Source organism: Mytilus trossulus, chromosome 7 (assembly GCF_036588685.1).
Source record: "Mytilus trossulus isolate FHL-02 chromosome 7, PNRI_Mtr1.1.1.hap1, whole genome shotgun sequence".
Classification (NCBI taxonomy): domain Eukaryota; kingdom Metazoa; phylum Mollusca; class Bivalvia; order Mytilida; family Mytilidae; genus Mytilus; species Mytilus trossulus.
Window position 1 is genome coordinate 40,518,895 of NC_086379.1, and position 24,078 is coordinate 40,542,972.

Below are 24,078 nucleotides of genomic sequence, written 5' to 3' on the forward strand. Positions count from 1 at the left end.
CTTGACGTTTGTGACGTCACATACAAAACAATGACGTCATTAAAAAAATTACCTATTTTGAGGAAAATTTTTCTTGAGCAAAAAAAAAATAAAACTGACTCTATGTCATGTATGTAAAAAAAAAAATAGTAGGGGTGTGATAAAGGGTAGGGGTGCGATAAAGGGTATGCGATAAAGGGTAGGGTGTGATAAAGGGTATGCGATAAAGGATGCGCATCAAAGTTGCGCGATATGGATTAAACAGCAGGCTATTTATCACATATGCAAAACTACTGTATTTACTACTAAACATATGATAAAACTTATTAAAGTATCATAACTAAATCTGATAACCACACTTTTATATTATATAACATTTACTTTAATCATATCTAAGCTAGGGTAATTATCTCTGATATATATACATTATCTACAGAAAACTTAAAAAAGCACCACCAATATTTTCGTTTTAATGCACCGCTTATTTTGCACTTTTCTATTCCTTGTTTTTATATCCTTAAATATTACAGAAATATCTACGCACTAATAATGTTATTTGTGACCGAAATTAGTTTGGAACATTGACGTATGCCAACATAGAGCACAAGATGTAAGCAGAAATCTCAACAGCCGCAACGGTCGCTGCAGAATTACCTAGAAATATAAAAAGGGAAACAATACTATATTTCATGTCAGTTAATTAAGTAACAAAAACATCAACAAGTGTGGACAGCAGCAATATCTTTTTAAGATAAGCCATTGGGGAATCTCCATATTCAAATACTTGAAATGCTATTAGTAATTAAATATGACTTATTATCAATTGAAATCTCGATTTTTGTATATACTTATGTATTTGAAAGTCATATGACAAGACAAATGCTATCGTTCAATAAAAAATCGCTTTTTCTAAATTTTAATCAAATAGGAAATTTTTGTATTTAATATCCGATTGATTTATAATAAGAAAAACATTTATTATTGAAAATTATAAATGAAATTTAAAAATAAGAATTAAGTTAATGATAAACTGAAATCTCATAAAAAATAATAAGAAACAGAGGGGAATTGAAATCTTATTATACAAAACAAGCATTCATTTAAAACAAAAATAATTTAGACAGACCGATTCTATATTGTTTCTGTTTTTAACTCGTAAATTTGTATGTTCAAATGTGAACACAATCTACAGTGCGTGTAAATATAAACATCAATACCAATGAAACTTATTCTGGTAAACATCAGGTTATGTAAACACAATAAACTATATAACTTCAATCTCGAGCTCAAGAAAAACTGCAATAAGATATATGCATCATATACTTCGAAGCGAGTTCTTAAAATTGCGATACTCGAACAGTCGTATTTTTCGCATAAATAAGAACCTCGCAATAATTGCTAAAATTATAGTATTCACTACTTACTAATTAGACGCTACTATATTTTCAGTCTTTTGCATAATCCTTGACGGAATTCATTTACATTTTAAAGTTATTGATTCAATTCATGTGTTGTGGATCTCTAAATTTTCGAACGTGAGACATCTCCTAAAACTGTGTTCATGTTTAAAGACGGCTTGTCAATATATGGAGATAATAAATCGAGTTTCACCAACATACAAAGACTTAAAAATGTACACTATATTCCACATCCAATATATTATCCAAGGGGCAGTAACGAGACTCGAATTATTTTGTATATTCGGCTTTACAGTTTGAATAACTAGTATTACCTGGCGTAGTCGTTCGCCCTGTATTTTGCACAGTTGGTTTCACTGTAGATCTGCTTGAGTCAGTATTGGGCGCTCCTACACCTTGCAAGTAATGAGTACACACTATTAACAAAGACAATTTTGAAATTCATTCACATTTATAAAAGGTAATTTGTAAAATTGTAACAGTCCTTCCTCTAGATAAATGTGGTGTATATGTGTTAATTATATGTTTTGATATTCTCGACCATGTAACATGTTATTCTCTGTAGCTATCTTGCTAAAATCATGTTTTGTTTTTCGAAATATTGAAAGGTTGTAGATATAGGATTATATGATTTAGATAATCTGATTTTTTTTTTGTTTTTTTTTTTTATTTTTTAAAACAAGAGGAGTGATTCATTTCATGTAAGACTTTGGAGGCCACTTCATTTTGATGCAAAAAAATTACCAAAGATTAAAAAAAATCTTTAAAAATAGACACAATAAATTAGTCACTGCTTACTACTTAACACTAATCAGATGATCTCTCACTTTCTTTTACTAGGACGTAACTCATTTGCAACAACTATACTTTTGGCCGTCTACTACTAGATCAAATGTTTAAATCTATATACATATTCAATGTATTTGTTTTTCCTACTGATGAAAATTAACACGTTACGATATTCTTTAAATAAATGACATTCCTTCTTTAGTTTTTGGTTTCGTTCGTACTCATGTTACTTTCTAAAGTTCACATTTAATTAAAATATCGTTCTAAGAACGTCATTGATATGAATCTTTTTGTAATTGATACACACATCTGCTTTATGGTTATTTTATACGATTTTATTTACTACCTTTTGTACTTCTGTTTGTTAAACAGACATTTGATTGGTCACTGTAACAGATCTAGATATAAGAAAAATACACAACTCCGATATTAAATAGGGGAGGTTTATATCATCTGTAAAATTCGAATGGCTGACTTTGTAAAACATCGACACGTACGATAATCAACTGTCATATTACAGTTACAAGAATGTTTATGGTGGTTGAATCTGAGTTTACAGTTAGCTTAATCTTCCTGTTGTTAACACATGTTTCATGATTCCGTGTTGTTGGCAAAATTTGGTTATCACTACATAAGTTAGGATTGTTTTATTAGTGTTTTTTTTTTTATCTCTGCAGGCTTGAGGTGAACAATTTTTTTATCTGTGTTGATATCATTGCAAGTATATGGAGCCCGATTTAGACATTCCATAGGTCTGGTCGGAAAGGCGTTCGTATACTTGGTTATTATTATGGAAGTAAACTCCCTGAATGATAAAAATAAATGTCAAGGCTCTGTTGATCTACTTTGATTGTCGATATTCGACTGGTGTTTGTTTCACAAGTTTTACCAACATAAAACAGCTTATACAATATACAGTCTGTTCTTTAATATGCTGTCTGCGAAACAGTCAAAAGATTCGAACTATTTTCTTGATTAGGCTTTACTTGTTGAATAACTTGTATTACCTGGCGTAGTTGTTTGCCTTGCAGTTTGCACTGTAGTTTTCATTGTAGTCCTCACTAAAAAGCCACTTGAGTCAGAGTGGTGCGTTCCTCCACCTTAAAGGTTATGATACAAACTATATTAAATATGAGATTTGGGAATCCAATCAAATTTAATAAAGGTAATTTGTTATCTATATGTTCAACGTTTACGTTGCATAACAACAAGAAAATACGTATTTATGTTTGAATGGTTTTTTCTCTAGATTAAATGTGCTGTATATGTGTTAATTATATGTTGTTGACTCTTGACCATGTAACAGGCTATTTTCGGTAGCTAGCTTGATAAAATATCTTTAGTTTTTCGTAACATTCAAAGGTTAGGATATTGTTACTGTACAAATGCAGGTTGTACAAATGGAAGTATATGATATAAATTATCTAACTGTATTTTGTTTTCTTGTGTTTGCTTTTAAAAAGTGTTATGAGTACATTTTGTACACCAAAACTTTGTTTATGTAAAGACTAAAACCAATCTTGAAATAAACACACAATAGATAAGTTTGGCTCACTGTTTGACACTTATCACATTGTTTCTCACTTTCTAAGACTACGAGGGAACTTATTAAATTCGCTAAAACCAAACGTCATAGATATTTATGACGAGATTATTTACTTATATTTTTTGATAAACAAACAATTGGTTGCTACCTGTACAAATTTATCAGAGAAATACACAACTCTTACACTCAAAGCAATTAGCCATATAAACTGACTAAATCAAACGTTTGGCTTTAGTCTTTAAAACTAAGTCAACGGAACTTATGGTAAACAAATTTCATATTTCGGTGTTTTTTTTATTTTGGTCGGGTTGTTGTCTCTTTGACACATTCCCAATTTCCATTCTCAATTTTATTACTACAGGAATGCATATGGTGGGTTAAACCTGATTTTTACCTGATATATGCTAGCTTACCCTCCAAGTTGTATGACAGTGACTGTTGTTTATGATTCCGTTCAGTCGACACAATTTGGTTTGCAAACAGATACTCGGTATTTTTGTTCATCTGATGAGTTAATCCTATTTTAAATGCTTTTTATGTTTTTTTCTGATGTTGTACTGTTAAACCACTGTCCCAGGTTGAGTTTAGGGTTGAGATTCTGCTAACATTTTAAAACCAGCAACATTCTGTATGTATGTGCCTGTCCCGAGTCAGGAGCCTGTATTGCATATTTTTTATATGTACGGGGTGACAAGAATTGGTCTCCAGCAGTTCAAATTGTGTAAACATGAATCACAAACAGGCAACACAACTGTCTAAACATATTAAGAAAAGCATATAATTAATCTTAAACAGACGAAAACAATTAGTTTGTAGTTGATAGTAAATTTTACAACGATGCCGACAACAACAAAATTGTATTTGACAGTACATACAGTTCTGCATATTCTACATGTTACATATTATACACTTTATTGATAAAAATAAATGGAAATAAAAAGACAAGAATAAACATAATGAAAACAACGCTGCAAAATTTGCAGTGTACGAGTACACAGACCCTCCCCTTCAAGAATGCATAAAAACGGGTGCCACATGTGGAGCAGGATCTGCTTACCCTTCCGGAGCACATGAGATCACCCCTAGTTTTTGGTGGGGTTCGTGTTGTTTATACTTTAGTTTTCTATGTTGTGTCGTGTGTACTATTGTTTTTGTTTGTCTTTTTCATTTTTAGACATGGCGTTGTCAGTTCGTTTGAGATTTATGAGTTTGACAGTCCCTTTGGTATCTTTCGTCCCTCTTTTAACGCTTCAAGAGTCTTTCCACCAAATGTGGTATAATACATTGTCCGTCAGTTTTATGTAAAAGAACTCAGATGGAACCAGAATCCTAACCAAACAATTTAAAAAGGGTTCTGCCAACTTAAATGCCTCGTCTGCGATCGTTGATGTCAGTAAAAAAATGTTATCTTGATTGTAAAAGGTCCATTTGTCTGTTTATCTGTAAAAAATACTAAGGTTCAAAACATACATGATAATTTGAACATGTCAGTTTAAAAACTAAGTTTTCATTGGTTAAAACAATAAGACAATGACAGGCCGTTCCTGTCATTTGCGAGATAATTTAGGCATATATAATTGTATACGCGTATGTATATTTTTGCACATTACCTACTTATACGTGTATACTTCTGTCATATACTCTTAGTTATGTCTTGATATATAATGTGATCTCTTTTATGTCTCATTTCAAAGAATATCAAACTTGTTTCGTTTAAAGATTTGCATAATAATAATGAATATAATAACACATTGTTTTGTCTGTCTAAGGAAACTTTAAAGATTCTCACATCTTATGCAAAATTGTTGAATATTGGGTACTGGGAATATTATACTAGTACTCGATAGCCCCAGACTTCACTAGAGGTACCTTACTATAGTTAACGTGAAGCATTTACGGATAAATTTCAATGCAGGAATTCATTTCAAATAACATAAATGTGACATATGAATCATGGAACATGTATAGTACTAATATTCCCAGAATAAAATGACAACATTTTGCTTTCTTGGATGCTTTAGAAGAGGAAAGTTGTTGGAAAGAGATACCAACAGCTTTGTTTGCTTTGGGGTTTTATCTTATTTAAAATTTTGAGAATTGTGAAAATATACGTGGACGTTCTGGTTTAGAGAATTAGCATTTAAAAAAAGAATTTAAAAGAGCATATTAATTTAACCATTAGATTCCATATATCGAATCTTCCTTGTAAAGTTCTAAAGGTTCAAATGAAATATTTCCATGTTTTCTATATTTCCTTTGACATTTTGTCCCTACCACCATGACCTATTAATATTATTACTGTCTGCACTCATGTACATGTCGTCAAGAAATACACAGTATTTTACTTCCTCATCTGATGAGTACTGTTTTTAACGATTTTTTATTTCACATCTCAACATTGATTTATTCCAAACAGATTAAACGTCGATATATTTATTGATCACTATATTTGATAATTTTAAGATTTAGTCATCAGCTTTGTCTAATGGTCGTGATTCCTGTTTTGTTGTTAACTTGTCAGTTCGTTCTAGTCTTGTCAGTTTGAACATCACTATAATATCTGTCGCCTGTTCGTTCACTTAATGGTTAAAAATTTGTGTTGTTTTTATACTTTTAACTTATTTTGACTTCATGACAACACTAATACTATAGGCATGTCCCTTGGTCGACTTTTTGAAATCCTTCGATTCGGAATAAACAAAAAATTGAAATGGTAATAGGTCGCTATGGTACAAATAACATTAGGACGAGTGAAATTATAGAAGAACGATTATAAGGAAAATCAGCTCCAAAATAACAATATTTTTTAAAGGATCTCGTGGTTTGACCTCATCATGTAATGTAATCCATAAAAAAAAAACGACAGAACCACATCAAGGAGTAAGGACCGATTTTGACCTCAAATTTCAGGTTCATCTGACAAAAGATGTTGACCCCTTTTTAAACCCTAAAGTGTCTATTTTATTTGATTCAATTAATTAATGTGAAAGATTTTAACTTATTTAGTCATTAAAATGCTACAATTCAAGGTCAAAAGATGTTTTTTGGTCAAATATTAAAGTGGCCGCATCCGTGTTCATCCTCAACCTTTATATATGTTATGTATTATCATCAAATACAATTTATATTTAAATATTTTGGATGAACACGAATGCGGCCACTTTCGTTTTACACGGAAACCGTCTAAAATTTAACTAAAATGCTAGAATTGTGAAGATTTCAGTAATTTAGCATGACTTATTGGTGCTAGTACTCCATATATGTACATCGTATTGTCAAAAACAGACCATATTTATGTAGCAGAAGCATTCTTCTGTCCAATAAATAAGTAAAAGTATACATTTAAACAATTTTGTAAAACTGTTGTATGTTGGGGCCAAAAAAGGGTCTTACTGGACCTACTCCTTTAAAAAAAATCTAAAATTTCGATATGTAATAATTCAGCAATATAAAGATTTGACAAATTATCAATACGAAGTAAATAAAAACACATCATGTAATAAAACAACTTGTTTATGGTTCCAGTATGTCTGAAGGGGCATTATGAATAGACTGATTTTGATAACAGAGCGGAATTGTAGATGTTACTTCTTTTTGATGGATAATATAATTGAGTTCTTAAATTGAAAACTGATAAAGAAAGAACTTCATATTTTCACCGTGTTATAATTTGATCTTTTTTTGCTGCAACAGATGGAAAAAAAACTACATTACATCATTATTCAAGCCGTTTGACTGCCTCACTGACAAAATAATTCACGAAATAATGTGTACATTGAGTAGACTGCTGTATATCGGTGTCACTTGGTAAACGTTGCGTAAAAGGGTGAACTATCGAATATAATTAACCGTATCGTGATGCATCCTTATCCATTAAAATATGCATCATTGAGTGTTTAATAAAGGATTGTTTGTCAGGTTGATTTAATTGATTATTAAAATCTCTGATTGTTTTAACGAAACCGCTGTTTTTTCATCCTTTAACACAATGTTAACCGAGTTTAAACCATTAAAAGGTTGCCCCGTATCCGACACAAAGTACTCTCTATTCTGTTTAACACATTATCAATAGAACAGTCAAGGGGCTTGAAAATATTTGAGTATGATACTTTACCTTTTAAATTACCAGTTAGATTGGACTTAGGATTTAGCACTGTGGTTCGCCCAATAAGTCTGCTTGAATGAGAGGTTGACACTTGAATACCTTAAAAAAACGTATATACACTATAAGTATGGACGTTTCATTATATACTGAGTGCCAATGAAAACGCAACACTTGAATTTTCAAAAATAAAATTTATATAAGAAATGATAATCTTTCAAAATAAATTGTTCTTGAAAATTAACAATTCTAACAATAGATCGATATCAAACAAAAATGTTTCGTTGTCATCTTTCAGACGCTGTGGGTAAACGAAACATCCAATGTCGAATCATCAACTCACAGTCCTAACAAAACATGTTACAACCCGTTATGCAGCGCAATCTCGACAGCGCCGTAGAATTGATCATCCCCGGGACGTTTAATGTGATCTCGAGTAATTTTATTCAACTTGTCCAGCAAAGCAAACTCAAACTGACTTTATGATATTGGTAGTGGTTTTCATCGTTTAAACCATGTGTAATCTAATGCAAAATTTGCTCGATCGGACAAAAATCGAGCGAAACACATGACTTTTGGCCAAGATGGGTGTCAAATGTCTATGTAACCACCACTGACGGTTTTTTGTACATAAAGAATGATTTTTGGTCTACAGAATTCGATGTTTACGCCTGACGGCCGTTTAGATGTCACTAAGGAAAGATTTTGGTGCTTTTTAACAATCTCTGCGCAAATGGTGCATTACTAAAACTGCTCCAAAGGATCTACCGTGACCACCATTGAACTCTCGTGACCTTTGTACAGCCATCAGAGTCAATATCGGATATGTTTAAGACCAAATGTATCGGTCTGGCTGAGCGTTTTTTGCTTTTTGTACCCCGGGATGTGGCTTCTCATGAAATGATCCATTTTTGTTGAATTTGTGGAAGATTTATGTTATTGTAAAGGCTACAACTTCAGTCTTATCGTAATTGTATGCTGTGAAAGGCTTCATTGGATCATGCCCAAAACTGCATGTTGCTAGTTGTCAGAAAGTCCTGGCATTTACTCAGATGTTTATTGCAGTTTCTTAACAATAAGGATGGGAAAATTCATGACATTAGCCAATCTTTGAATTACAAAATCGTGAAAATGGTGCGTATGTTGAAAAGCGGTGAACTCGGTTTATGTCCGTTCAAAATAACCCTTACTTCGCATTTGTTCCAAAAATCACTCAACCGTAAAGTTGTCGGCAATTGTCTTAAAAGTCATTTTTAACCAACTATACAAAGTTCTGATATAAATAAAATAAAAATTATAAGATTTTTTTGAAAAACAAAAGTGTTGCGTTTTCATTGGCACCCAGTATGTATCTTGTGTGCTTCAAAACACCATTATGTTTTCATTTGTTTTGTTTTTTTACAATGTTTTGGAAACTTGCGGTTACATTATTACTAAAAGTTGTACACAAGAAGAAAAAGGGTGGACATTTGATTGGTTAACTTTATAGTGATATTTATTTGCTTATATGCAATGAAACATTATGGTTTTCTTATAGTACTGGGCAGGAAAAAACTTAACTCATGCCAATTAATATTTTTATTGAAACAAAGATAAATTCTGCACAATTTTCCGAAAAGTGCAAGTTAAGCTAACACTAATAGAAGGAATGAATGTTACTATACAACCTATATTCTGAAGGTAACTGGCTAAAACATCTGTTGTTTTGTGTATCCGTATTAAAGATACTACTAGTATTAATGTACATACAATGTATGCTGGCTGTAGAAATGAGATTATATTATGATGAGAACGAAAATAACTTTAACGTTTAAAGAGAATTGATTGATATACTGTGAAGTCGAAATCAAACTTGCAATACAACGACCAATAATAAAAAAACGACAAATGTGTCTTTGATTTCATGATAAGTAAACGATTACAATGAATACTATTTTCTGAACAAAATGAAGCTGTAGATTTCAATCAAAATTACGAAGCACACGGAGTATTGTGTAAGTTAAATATTTACTTACAACCTTTTGAAGTTGGTGTGAAATTCCTTGAACAAACGCAAACACCGCGTGCGTTACAAATCGCATTAATTACGCAGGGTCCAGTCGTGTCAGTAGAATTAACACACTCATGGTTCGGGTAAACGACTAAAGAAAATAAGCAAAAAACATTAAATGCATATTGTCAATAAAAACCAGGCTTATTAGTTACATGGTTATTTTTAAATGTCTTTAATCGTGTAAATTAAAGGTGATGTACATCCGCGATTCGGTAATTTTATCATAAAAGAAATATATTCGATTTGTTTGTTTTATATATGCTATACAATTTGGCTGTTGTGTTTGTGGTAAAACGGGAATTTGGATTCAGAATGTTTAGTAAACATAAGTAAAACATTTTTAGGCTGCTAGGCTAGAAATGTATAAATTTAATGTCTATGATTTCAAAATAGTTAGTCGTTTCACGGACATCATGCTGAACATTTAATTACCAATATCATCATTTATGCTTATTAAACCTACAAAATCGAATCAGAAAAGCCAAGTGTTAACTGAATAGATTAATTATGTTTTTATACGTCTAGTATTTGAAAGTAAAATATAAAGCACTTACGAGATTTACAGTTACCATGGTTGTCAGTGTAAAAGGCATCATGGCATATACAAGTACCAGGACACATACCTCTACCATCATGACACGTTGTTGCATTACAGACTCCGCCTAACATAATGTCTAGAAACATATAAACAGTAAAACTGATAAAAAAAAAATGTGGGGCGAAAGATACCAAAAGGACAGTCAAACTTATTAATTCGAAATTATTTTTTATGCAGGAGGGGTCAAATGATAATTCAGTCCAATTGTCATATAACAATTTATTTATCGTATACAAAAGTTTGTAAATAATAAAAGTGATGAACCATTTTATAATTTATGTATGTGTAAACAAACAAGCATCACATTCTATAGGTTTTATTTTTAGTGTTAATTTTGTAAGCATGTCACAGTATCTGAAGAGTAAAATTGAGAATGAAATAGGGAATATGTCAAAAAGATAACAACCCAACTTCAGAGCAGACAACAGCCAAAGGCCACCAACAGATCTTTAAGATCGTTGCAATGTTATTATGAAAACGGGTTTGTAAATAATTATTCACCTTTTAAAAATCGATATCATTTGTGAAACAGTTATTCCATAACGGTCAACCAACTCCTGATGGCATCCGTAAAATTTACGAAGGGATGATTTCAACTTCATAATTTGGAACTCTAGGTTTAATAGCTTCCTTGATAGCAACAACCGTCTATCAAGAAAAGCATGATAGGAAATACAAGCACGGAAATAGAATATCGTATCAATTGGAAGATCTACTCCGTATGCAGGCGCTGCTGGAATGTTGCTACTTAGAAATGAAAAATTCACAATTAGAAAGCTGAAATCATATCTTTTGTCGCAGAGTGTTGTTTTCGACCGACCCTCATTGTCAATTTCTAGATGTAAGTCAAGATATGAGGCCGACTTAGCTGTATCTGTAGTATCTTTTATCTCTTGTTCAATGTGATAGATGAGTTCTACAAAGTCACCACATTTTGAATTATCTAATGAAAGAACATCATCTATATAGCGGAAAGAAGAGTTAAAGGGTATCGCTAACTTCTTATCTTTCTTCTAAAGAAGTTCCTGCATGAAGTCAGCTTTATGATAATAAAGAAACAAGTCGGCAAGTAGAGTGGCACAATTTGTTCCCATTGGAATGACGACAGTCTGTTGGAAAACACGTTCTCCGAACGTAACAAATATGTTGTCAATCATGAAATCAAGCATCTTGATAATATCCGTTTGAGAGAAAAAAAATTGAAACAGAGTGATCCTTTACAAAGAAGAATGTATCCCTCCCTAGGACAAGATACTTGTATATATGTTGGCCATTCTTTTTAATGAAGCAAAGCAATACCAACTCTTTCAATTTGTCTTTTAGTTTGAAATGTGAAATACTTGTGTAAAGAGTAGAAATGTCAAATGTTTTAATACTGCTACAAGATGAAAGAAAGTTAGATTATATATTACTCTAAAATATCTTTGGAAATTTGAAGTATCCACATCTGATTCACGCCACCTTTAAAATAGGCAGTTTCACAAAAACTTTGAAGCCCGTCTTTGATTGTTGATAAAATGATGTTAATAATTTAGAAAGAGGTTTCGCGGAGCACTTGGAAGACCCAGCAATATACCGTTGTTTGTAAGGATACTAATGTAGTTTAGGTATCCTATACAGTGATGGAAGGTCCAGTTCTTCATCTTTGGTTGAAATTCCAAAAGAACATAGCACATACCTATGATTATCAAGGATTTCCTCTTTGGTAAGTGTCGTGAGAGAATATGTTGAGTTTCCAATTGAATTGTCTATATCTAATTCGTTTATCAAGCAGTTAATGTAATGAGTTTTTAACATAAAAACGATGGTGTTTGGGGTTTTATCTGCGGGAGGAGGTTGATACTTGAAGTCGTCAATATCGAGATCCTGTAAAACGTGTTTGTAGTAGAAAATTTAAGTTGCAATAGGTATAAAAATTGATTGGTACAGACTGGTATTTGAAATAAGGAGGTATTTTGATTGAACTAATTTATGATGAAGGACATTGCCTAAGTTGACGCCATCGATACTTTTGTTGGCAAAGGAAAGATTAGGGAAAGATCTGTTCTCTTTTTCATCTTTTTCAATGCGGACTGGCTTAAAAAGCCTGTGGCTTACAATTTCCTAAATTATAGCTTCAAGTTTGTATTGGTTGGAATGAGAGTTTGTGACAGTGGATTCCAAACATAAATTGAAAAGGGAATGAATTTTTGAAAGGGGTAATGAATAAAGTTTCGTGCGAATGTGATGAATACCAAACGGCTTTTGAATAAATGGCAGCAAGCTTAAGTATCATCAAAATCATCATTACTACTAGTCTTTAAATAAAATCCCCTCTACATTCTATATTTAGAAAATCAATGTATTAACATATCTGAAAATGATATGTTGTTTTTATTTAAAAGTTTTTACAAACAAAACATACGGGATGTACAGCTGCTGATGTTGTCTTTGTAAACGGCATTCTTGCATGTACAGTCACTAAAACAATGAGCGTTTACATCGCTGCACTGGTTGGTGTTATTGCAATTTTTTCTGAATATATCTTCTGCAACATGTCAAAGTGTTATAAATAAAACCATATACGACAATATAATGCAAATGTAAGTGAAACGTTAAAAACTATTCAATTCGATTGTAATCTTTTATATTTACAAAACTATGAAAACATTTATAAAAAAGTGGAAATAACTATGCTTTATAAAGTTAGGGGCAACTGTTGATCTATAATCCTTTTTAAATTGTTATTTGGATGGAGAGTTGTCTCATTGGCACTCACAACACATCTTCCTATATCTATAGACAACTATTGAATGGTTTTGGTGTTCCTAATATAAATCGTTGAAGCCTAACTTGATTCGATTCATTACCAATGAAAACCGGATTTGTAAAAAATATCAACTTCATTCGATATGTGCACTAGCTTTGCACTGTACCTTGTTGTATTTAAAATGATTTTTGCTTCATTTTTTGTTTCATGAACACATACCTGACATCTCAATTAAATTATTTACAACTTTATAATCAAACCCAAATTGCAAAAACAGTGTAGTTATAACTCCAACAAAATACGAAAAAATGGGAATAGTGTTTACACACTACCTCAACGTACAATTGATATTTATACTTTTTTTTAAAAAGATACAAAGCTACAAACTCATTACCTGCTGGAACTGTAAATTGAAAATAAAGCGTGGCTAATAGAAGAAAAAACAGAACTTCTGTATTCAAGGAGGCCTGTAAATACACAAAAAAAAAATCAAACATTTCACCCAGGCTCAGGCTAGAATTGTGTGTTATACATGTAGAAGTAAATTCAGTAAATATACGTAATTAAGGACTGCCTATTGGGGAAGAGTTGTCTGTATACAACTTAAGTTCTGCGCTCTTTTGATTGGTAAAATCAAATCGGAATAGTGAATGCTGAATGCATATTCTTTATTACCAGGTTTGAAAAGTAAAATAGGGTCAGTATAGGAATAAACTGCGAAAAATGCCGCATAACCATATGTTTTTATTGTTGCAAAAAAGTATGCTACATTTGTGTACATTAATGAAATATATCTTTACTGAGTGTCAACCATATTACAGATTATAGATATGAAAATAGGTTTTTAACAACTCATATATAAAGAATAAATTAAAACCATTTTTTCATAATTTACAGTTAAAATAAAAAAAAAATCATAATTAAATAATGCAATACAGAGAACTTACCATAATTAATATGAGATGCAATATTTCAATATGTAACTGTAATCAATGTATTAGTATTTATATGAGGACATGAAACTTGCCTTATCAACAGCAAAGACATGTGACATTTTCTCCTTAGCAATATGCTATTTATTTACACAAGTATACATGCTCTGACATACGGTCAAACTTTATCATTTATTTTAAAGATCGTCTTCAGTTTAACTTTCGTCTCATGATACAATACTCTTACACTGTTGCATTAATGTTTGGCATATAATACAATGCAATATAAACAAAATTATCGCTGGATTTTAGATTACAATATGATTTTTGTCGAAGGAAACCATATTCGGACTATTTGCGAAAATGACGTGATAAGAAAACAATATTATAAATATATATTCCTTTGAAACACCCGATATCCCATTTCATCTATTCGTCAATATATTTAGAAATGTATTGCCCTTAACTTTTACTTTTATGCCTCATGGTTGTGAAGCATATTGGGGAAACGTTTATGTCAGGAGAATGAGGAATCCGGGTTCATTCGCCCTGATTCGCGTTCGCCATACTACCTGTTCGCCCTGATACCTGTTCGCCCAGGGTCCATTCGCTCAGATTTTTATTTTTTTTCTATTTGTTGTCTAGTCGCATAAATTTAAGTATTTGAACAAAATATGTTGAAGTTTGTAAAAAATGACAGAATAGTTACATTACCGTAATCATTTTTTCATTTTCCCTTTGATTTACAGAGTAGAATACTAATAATTTAACAAAATAATTGTTATTTCAGTCAATCATGAATGTATGCAGTATGAGACTAGTCTCCGAGTATAATAATAAATGAACTTGTAAATCATACGTTTTTTGATTGAGTTAAGTCTGCCAATTGATATTTTATCGTATGTTTGTATATGTTGTGTTGTTATGCTACTGTTTCAGAAAAAGGGAGAAGGTTTGGGCCCATTAAAACGTTTAATCCCGCTGCAAATGTTTGCACCTGTCCTAAGTCAGGAATCTGATGTACAGTAGTTGTCGTTTGTTTATGTAATATATACGTGTTTCTCTTTTCTCGTTTTGTTTATATAGATTAGACCGTTGGTTTTCCCGTTTGAATGGTTTTACACTAGTTATTTTGGGGCCCTTTATAGCTTGTTGTTCGGTGTGAGCCAAGGCTCCGTGTTGAAGGCCGTACTTTAACCTATAATGGTTTAATTTTTGAATTGTTGTTTGGATGGAGAGTTGTCTCATTGGCACTCACACCACATCTTCCTATATCTATTGTAAATCAACGTATTTCAGTAAAATACATATGATTTACAATTCGTACATCATTGTGTTTTAAGCTGAATATCTTATGAAAACAAAACATTTGATTTTTATTAATAATCCATCAAAAGACAAGTATCACAATAATTAGTGATTTGAATTATTTTGTCATTGAACAATTAACGATCCTAAACAAGCCATAAACTTTTAAATATTTCCCTGTTTCCATATATTTCAAGAATATATACTATAGAAAATAAATATTTTTAGTAGGGCGAACGGACTCTCTGGGCGAACGAACTCAGGGCGAACGTACCCAGGGCGAACATGTTATTAGGGCGAACGTTCCCGATACCGGGAATGAGTTAAACAATATGAAACAAAACACTTGATCAATAAGACAAAACTTTACAACTGAAAGTATTGACTTCAAAACCAGGAACTCTAAAGAGTTTGTGTCGCCTAACTCATGCATTACTCTTAACATACTAGTAGATCATATGTAGACTTGTTTATGTGTTACATATTTGTTTTTCGTTCATTTTTTGTTTACATAAATAAGGCCGTTAGTTTTCTCGCTTGAATTGTTTTACATTGTCTTGTTGGGGCCTTTTATAGCTGACTATATGCGGTATGGGCTTTGCTCATTGTTGAAGGCCGTACGATGACCTATAATTGTTAATGTTTGTGTCATTTTGGTCTTTTGTCGATAGTTGTCGCAATCATACCACATCTTCTCTTTTTTATATTATACGATAGAATTCATGACAAAAATATCTGTTTTGTAGATCTTATTTTGCCGATTATTTGGGGTGTTTAGTTTTCTTCTATTTTCTTAAGTTTTTTGCTTAAATCACTAAATACTGTAAACGCAATGTATTTATAACAGCCTATATCAGCAAAATGTTACTTGTTTAAAATGCTTGTCATGCTGATCACTTTTTAATATGAATAGTCCATGTACGTATTTATTATTACTGTAATCATGGTAATAATGTAAGAAAAGAGATCCCCAAAAAATGATAAAAATCATTATTAAAGGGCACTGATTCAAAGGAGACGTCGGTCGATTTTCTCTTTATTGTAAATTTTCTCATTTTTGCTAATTTAAACGTCTTTCCATCATTCTATTATTTTGTAAGATATAAGGCAAAAACGCAAAAAGTTTATAAAATCATCAGGGCAGGTAAAACTATTGTCATTTAAGCGCAATTATTTCTATAAGAATTTAGGTTTTACGTATATAGACTATAAGTAGAGCTCAACATTCTGCAGATATTTGTTTTTGTTAATTCTTTTCATAACGGTTTTCAAAATAATAAACAAAACTTGCAATTTAAACCTATGTTCTATTTTAAGCCATATCAGTCATATCAGTTGGAAAGCAAAATAATCAACAAACTGTTTATCTTGATACCCCAGTAATGATTGTGATCTAGAATGGTTGAATTTGGCCCTATAGTTTCATAAGAAAAAAATATTCTAAAAGTACACGGGTGACGACACCGACGACGACAACGAACGACGGAGGCCAAGCCATGACAAAAACTGACTTGGACTAAAGTGTTAGGTGAGGTGAAGAGAAGTATATTATAAACGTCAATAAACCGGAGATGTACTAAAGCCAAGAGATATTGGTATGTTTATGAGAAAAGGGGAAGCTAACAAAGTGGGAGCTTATTATATGGCTTAAGATATTGGTCATGATATTTCAGTGATTTTTGTTGGTCTCAGTGGGGTCTAATCGTGACGCGGGATTTCCGATTTTTTGTAAGCGTAACAGGTGAAAGTCAAATTATTGTGACGTGAAAACGGGAAATGGGGTCTTGCGGGACCCGGGAAATGACAAAAAAATGAGAATTGCTTACGTACATAGCACTACAAACTGCTCAGAGTCTGAATTGACCAGTTTTTGTGCTCGACCAGTAAAATCGAGCACACATTTTACTCGACTAGTCTCGACATTGTCTCGACTGGACTTAACTGTACTTAAGTGTACTCGACTAGGTCTCGACTTTACTTAATTAGTCTGAAATGGTCTTGACCAAGGCTCGACCTGTCTTGACCTGTCTTGACTAGTCTCGACTCAGTCTGAACCAGTCTCGACCTGTCTCAACTAGTCTAAACTCAGTCTGAACCAGTCTCGACCTGTCTCGACTAGTCTTGACCTTCAAATTTAGTTTTGACTGGTATAAAGAAGCTCATCTAACTGAATTAAATAATGATCTTACAAAATTCAAGCTTATTAGGTAGTTTGATTACTGGCTGTGAAATAAAAAAACATTTTTTTTTACAATAGGTAAAAATAAAAATTATTATATAAATTCAGATAGGCATCCTTAAATTTTTTAATAACTTTTTCAAATCAACTTGGATTTTCATCAAACTATGCACCTATCTAAGATATATATCAAGCTTACTGAATCCCATTTCATTTACTTTTTTGTTGTATAGCTATGAAATTTAAGAATTAAAGTCATCTCGGTAAAAAAAGCTAGGATTTGAAATTTGGACAAAATAGAGATAGGCATCTTTAATTTTTTTAATAACTTTTTCAAAATCATTTGGATTTTCATCAAACTATGCAGCTATCCTAGATATATATCAAGCTTACTGAATCCCATTTCATTTTCTTTTTTGTTGAATGGCTGTAAAATTAAAGAATTAAAGTCATCTCAGTAAAAAAAGCTAGGATTTGCAATTTGGACAAAATAGAGATACATGTAGTATACTTTAAATTTTCTAATAACTTTTTCAAAATCACTTGAATTTTCATCAAACTATGCAGTTATCTTAGATATATATCAAGCTTACTGAATCCCATTTCATTTACTTTTTTGTTGTATTGCTGTAAAATTTAAGAATTAAAGTCATCTCGGTAAAAAAAGCTAGGATTTGCAATTTGGACAAAATAGAGATAGGCATCTTTAATTTGTTTAATAACTTTTTCAAATCAACTTGGATTGTCATCAAACTATGCAGTTATCTTAGATATATATCAAGCTTACTGAATCCCATTTCATTTACTTTTTTGTTGTATTGCTGTAAAATTTAAGAATTAAAGTCATCTCGGTAAAAAAAGCTAGGATTTGCAATTTGGACAAAATAGAGATAGGCATCTTTAATTTTTTTAATAACTTTTTCAAATCAACTTGGATTTTCATCAAACTATGCAGCTATCTTAGATGTATTTTTAGCTTACTGAATCCCATTTCATTTACTTTTTTGTTGTACTGTTGTAATATTTAAGAATTAAAGTAATGTTGGTAAAAAAAAAAGCTAGAATTTGCAATTCGGACAAAATAGAGATAGTACTCTTTAATTTTTTTAATAACTTTTTCAAATCAACTTGGATTTTGATCAAACTCTTACTAGGCAAATATCTTAGATACATATGAAGCTTCTTGAATCCCAGGTTATTTAGATTTTAGTTGTATTGCTGTTAAATTAAAAATCAACGTATTCTAGGTAAAAAAGCTAGGATTTGCAGTTTTGACAAAATAGAGATAGTACACTTTAATTTTTTCATAACTTTTTGAAATCAACTTAGATTTTCATCAAACTCTATAACTATCTTTGCAGTATTCTTGCTAAATATCTTACTAAACCATAAGTTGTTATTTATTTTGGTGTATTTCTGTCAAATTTAAGAATTTGATTAATCTACATGTAGGTCAAAAAGCTTTGATATTAGAAATATATCTTTCTTTTAAAAAAAAATATTGAATTTTTGTTTTAATAAAAAAAAAGGTGTCTTTTTTAAGATTTAATATCTTTTTCAAATCAGCTTAAACAAAATTAACCCCTTTTTTTGTAGTAAAACAAAAAATTAATATCATGAACTTTCATAACAATCCTTAAAAACCTTTTCAAAAAAGAAATGTGTTCCAAAGTTACAGTAAAAATTTATTTTAATCAAATCTTAAAATATTTTTTTTGTCAAATTTAATGACATGGCACTATACATGGTTTAATTACATCAGTACACCTGAGTTTTACAAGTAAAAAGAAAGCCCTACTATTCTTAAACTCGTGTATTACTTATCAAGAGAATTAAAAAAGCCTTGCGATTTAGATTTAACAGGATGTTGCAACTTTGAATTAATGTTATTTAGAATTTAAAACTCTCTGGTAGATCTGATCTTTTTAATAAGTTTGCCCCAACCAGAAGGTATTGCCTTATAAATCACCACAAATCAGAAGAACTATTTGAATAATGTCTTTAATTTTTCTTTGCTTTTTGATATATTTATAGGATATATATATCAAAAGGAATAACACATTAAAGGAATTATATAACTAATTTATATATACTTTTTCCAAAATTATGAGGAAAGATATATATCTAATATTGTTGCTTTTTGACCTACATGTAGACTAATTAAATTCTTAAATTTGACAGAAATACACCAAACTATCATGTTTCAGTAAGACTGATACATCACCAAGGTAGCTATATAGTTTGAATAAAATCCAAGTTGATTTGAAAAAGTTATTAACAAGTTTAAAGTGTACTATCTCTATTTTGTCAAAACTGCAAATCCTAGCTTTTTTACCCAGATTAAATTAATTCTTAAATTTGACAGCAATACACCGAACTAAATAACAACCTGGGATTCAGTAAGATTAATACATCAACAAGGTAGCTATATAGTTTGAATAAATCCAAGTTGACTTGAAAAAAATATTAAAAAAATTAAAGTGTACTATCTTTATTTTGTTTGAACTGCAAATTCTAGCTTTCTTGACCTAGATTAATTAAATTCTTAAATTTTACAGCAATTCAACAAAAAACAAAATAACCTGGGATTCAGTAAGCTTAAAATATATCTAAGAGAGCTGCCTAGTTTGATGAAAATCCAAGTTGATTTGAAAAAGTTATTAGAAAAAATAAAGTGTACTATCTCTATTTTGTCCGAATTGCAAATCCTAGCTTTTTTTACCAACATTTCTTTAATTCTTAAATTTTACAGCAATACAATAAAAAAGTAAATGAAATTGGAATCAGTAAGCTTGATATATATCTAAGATAGCTGCATAGTTTGATGACAATCCAAGTTGATTTGAAAAAGTTATTGGAAAAAATAAAGTGTACTATCTCTATTTTGTCCGAATTGCAAATCCTAGCTTTTTTTACCAACATTTCTTTAATTCTTAAATTTTACAGCAATAGAATAAAAAAGTAAATGAAATGGGATTCAGTAAGCTTGATATATATCTAAGATAGCTGCATAGTTTGATGACAATCCAAGTTGATTTGAAAAAGTTATTAAAAAAATTAAAGATGCCTATCTCTATTTTGTCTGAATTGCCAATCCTAGTTTCTTTTACCGAGATGACTTTAATTCTTAAATTTTACAGCAATACAACAAAAAAGTAAATGAAATGGGATTCAATAAGCTTGATATATATCTAAGATAGCTGCATAGTTTGATGAAAATCCAAGTGATTTTGAAAAAGTTATTAGAAAATTTAAAGTGTACTATCTCTATTTTGTCCGAAATTGCAAATCCTAGCTTTTTTTACCAACATTTCTTTAATTCTTAAATTTTACAGCAATACAATAAAAAAGTAAATGAAATGGGATTCAGTAAACTTGATATATATCTAAGATAGCTGCATAGTTTGATGACAATCCAAGTTGATTTGAAAAAGTTATTAAAAAAATTAAAGATGTCTATCTCTATTTTGTCCAAATTGCAAATCCTAGCTTTTTCTACCGAGATGACTTTAATTCTTAAATTTCATAGCTATACAATAAAAAAGTAAATAAAATTGGATTCAGTAAGCTTGATATATATCTTAGATAGGTGCATAGTTTGATGAAAATCCAAGTTGATTTGAAAAAGTTATTAGAAAATTTAAAGATGCCTAACTGAATTTATATTATAATTTTTATTTTTACCTATTGTAATTTTTTTTTTTATTTCACAGTCAGTAATCAAACTACCTAATAAGCTTGAATTTTGTAAGATCAATATTCATTTAGTTAGATGGGCTTCTTTATACCAGTCAAAACTAAATTTGAGGGTCAAGACTAGTCGAGACAGGTCGAGACTGGTTCAGACTGAGTCGAGACTAGTCGAGACTGGTTCAGACTGAGTCGAGACTAGTCGAGACAGGTTGAGACAGGTCGAGCCTGGGTCAAGACCATTTCAGACTAATTAAGTAAAGTCGAGACCTAGTCGAGTACACTTAAGTACAGTTAAGTCCAGTCGAGACAATGTCGAGACTAGTCTAGTAAAATGTGTGCTCGATTTTACTGGTCGAGCACAAAAACTGGTCAATTCAGACTCTGAGCAGTTTGTAGTGTAGTGTAAGCGGGATATAGGAATCAGACAAAACAGTAAGCGGGATCCGGGATCGGAACCCCCCAATGAGACCCTCATCATTGGGTGCTGAAATTTAAATTGATAAACAATCTGGTCTGTTTTTAGCTTTTTATTTCTCACGATTTACAAATTATCTCTTTTTTTTAAATAACCTTATAAAATTAAAGAAGTATGTTTGGACTGTACATAAAACTTATGCCTGTATCTTATATAGTTAAGTTTACGTAACAACGAATCTTGTCATTGATCGTCCTATAAAGGTGCCATCTTATACAGTAAAAGGCTTTATCGAAATCCCGAACGAATGTCGACAAAACCAGAAATTCGACAGTCATTTTATTTAGTCTACTCTGCATCATTTGACCACATTTTGCTATCTAGGATCTTTTGTTTTATCCATGATATTTTTAGCTTACTATTCAGTCATACTGTTAATAGTAACTACAATTAATATGCTAACCAGAGGTTGTTTATATCTTGTCCTTAGTTTTTTTGAGCGTCAGTGATAAATCTTTTGTAGACGAAACGCGCGTGTCGCGCAATTATTAACTCTCCTTCCAGCTGGTATCAATGATGAGTTTATTTGACCGTTCTTAGACCTAAAGTGTTGGGTTTTTTTTAATTGTGACTTGGATGGAGAGTTGGCCCCCAAACGACATCTTTTTACATCTATCTTTCGTGTCTGCTGGATGCTTGTTTCATTAATGATACCACCACGTCTTATTATTTTCATATTTATTGATCTTGAGCTGGAAACAATAGGTATACAAAATTGTTTGATACTCTTAAAACTGGATCAATCTAAATGTATCATGGATATCAAGACGTATCTCGGCTTCAAAGGATTTGATTGTTAAGTTTTTGAGGTTTTTACGTTGTTTTCTTATGTTGATGATTACTTGTTTGAGTAAATATTAATGACTTTGAGGGACGTCACTGGATTCTACTTAACTAAGCAGCCGAGGTATGAATGGTAATGAGACAACTTTCCAGCAAAATCTAAAATTGGAAAACAATTTTTCAAGTAAATTGATTGGTTGACTGTTTGATTGATTCAATCATTTATTTTTGGTAGCTCAACGTCCATGTTACCTGTTCTAAATACATATTGTATGCTCTTGTCAAAAAACAGAGTATATGCTCTAGTAGATAATTTGTGGTTTCTTAACTTTCAGTTGCAAATATGCCCTGATGTTTATAACATGTCATGAACCAAGTTCAGTTTTATTTATACATTTCAATTCATCAGAAAGACAACTATAATTTATAATATAAAATCAATGTATCTAAAAGACAACAAGCACACACGAACATGATGACAATTCTTAACATTATTTGTATAAATGTTTTTGATTTCGCACGAAACACTTCGTTTTCTCCTAAACATAAATATGTAAATGGTTTGTATAACAAATGAAGCAGACCTACTTCAAGTTTAAGTGTGTTTATGTTACAAGTTACTACGTTTCTAGTTTATTTAATTGTTATTAAACAACTTTAAATCTAATTTAAAACCATCAGTAATGATAATTGTCACAAATCATAGTGATGTTATTTTTTGTAGGTGTAAGTTTGTATCAAAGTTCATTGATAATCAATTAACGTGTTTGTAAAACATATAGTTATCGGAATAGCGTGTGATAAATAAACTGTTAAATGCATTTGTTTTCAACCAACTTATTGATTTGATCTTTTTCAAAGTACGCCCCTAATTTAGTATGAATGCTCATCATTTATTAATTCAGTATATGTAAATTCTCGGTTTAAACATATGATTAGAGAAAGGCAACACTATACAAACAAAAATTATGTTGAATGATTTGTAAAGCTTATTTACAATTTGCTAATTATAACGAACAAGAGTTAAAAATAAAGCCACTGATATAAATGTTTAATCAGGTTAATCCAGTTAAATTATACTAACTAATAAAACAAATTTTGTATCTATATTCAAATATTATCGCAATTCATTTAAAAGTTACTGGTAAAACACAATTTGTTTTAAATCTGAATATCACGTTATCGTGTGTTCATCAAGCTGAATAATTACAATACCAACTTTCCTTTACATGCGCAACATATATATGTCGGGTAATCGATAATCATTCCATCTTATAACAACATGTTTTGTTTAAACCAAAATATCTTTACAAAGTTAGAGAACTTTCATAAGCATCATGATAAAGGTTCTTCACATAAACATTATTTGGATTAAACGTAAAATAGGTAATACATAAACAAAAATCTATTTTAAAATTGATAAATCGAACTTAAGTCATTCATCAACTCATCGATTGTTATTGGGTTAAAGAAT

General features: G+C 31.0%; 1 protein-coding gene across 1 annotated transcript in view; it reads right to left on the reverse strand.

The window, feature by feature from the left end:
• Positions 1-24,078, reverse strand: part of LOC134726400 (prion-like-(Q/N-rich) domain-bearing protein 25) — a 77,122-nt gene that overhangs the window by 42,767 nt on the left and 10,277 nt on the right. The gene's annotated exons all lie outside the window — the stretch shown is intronic.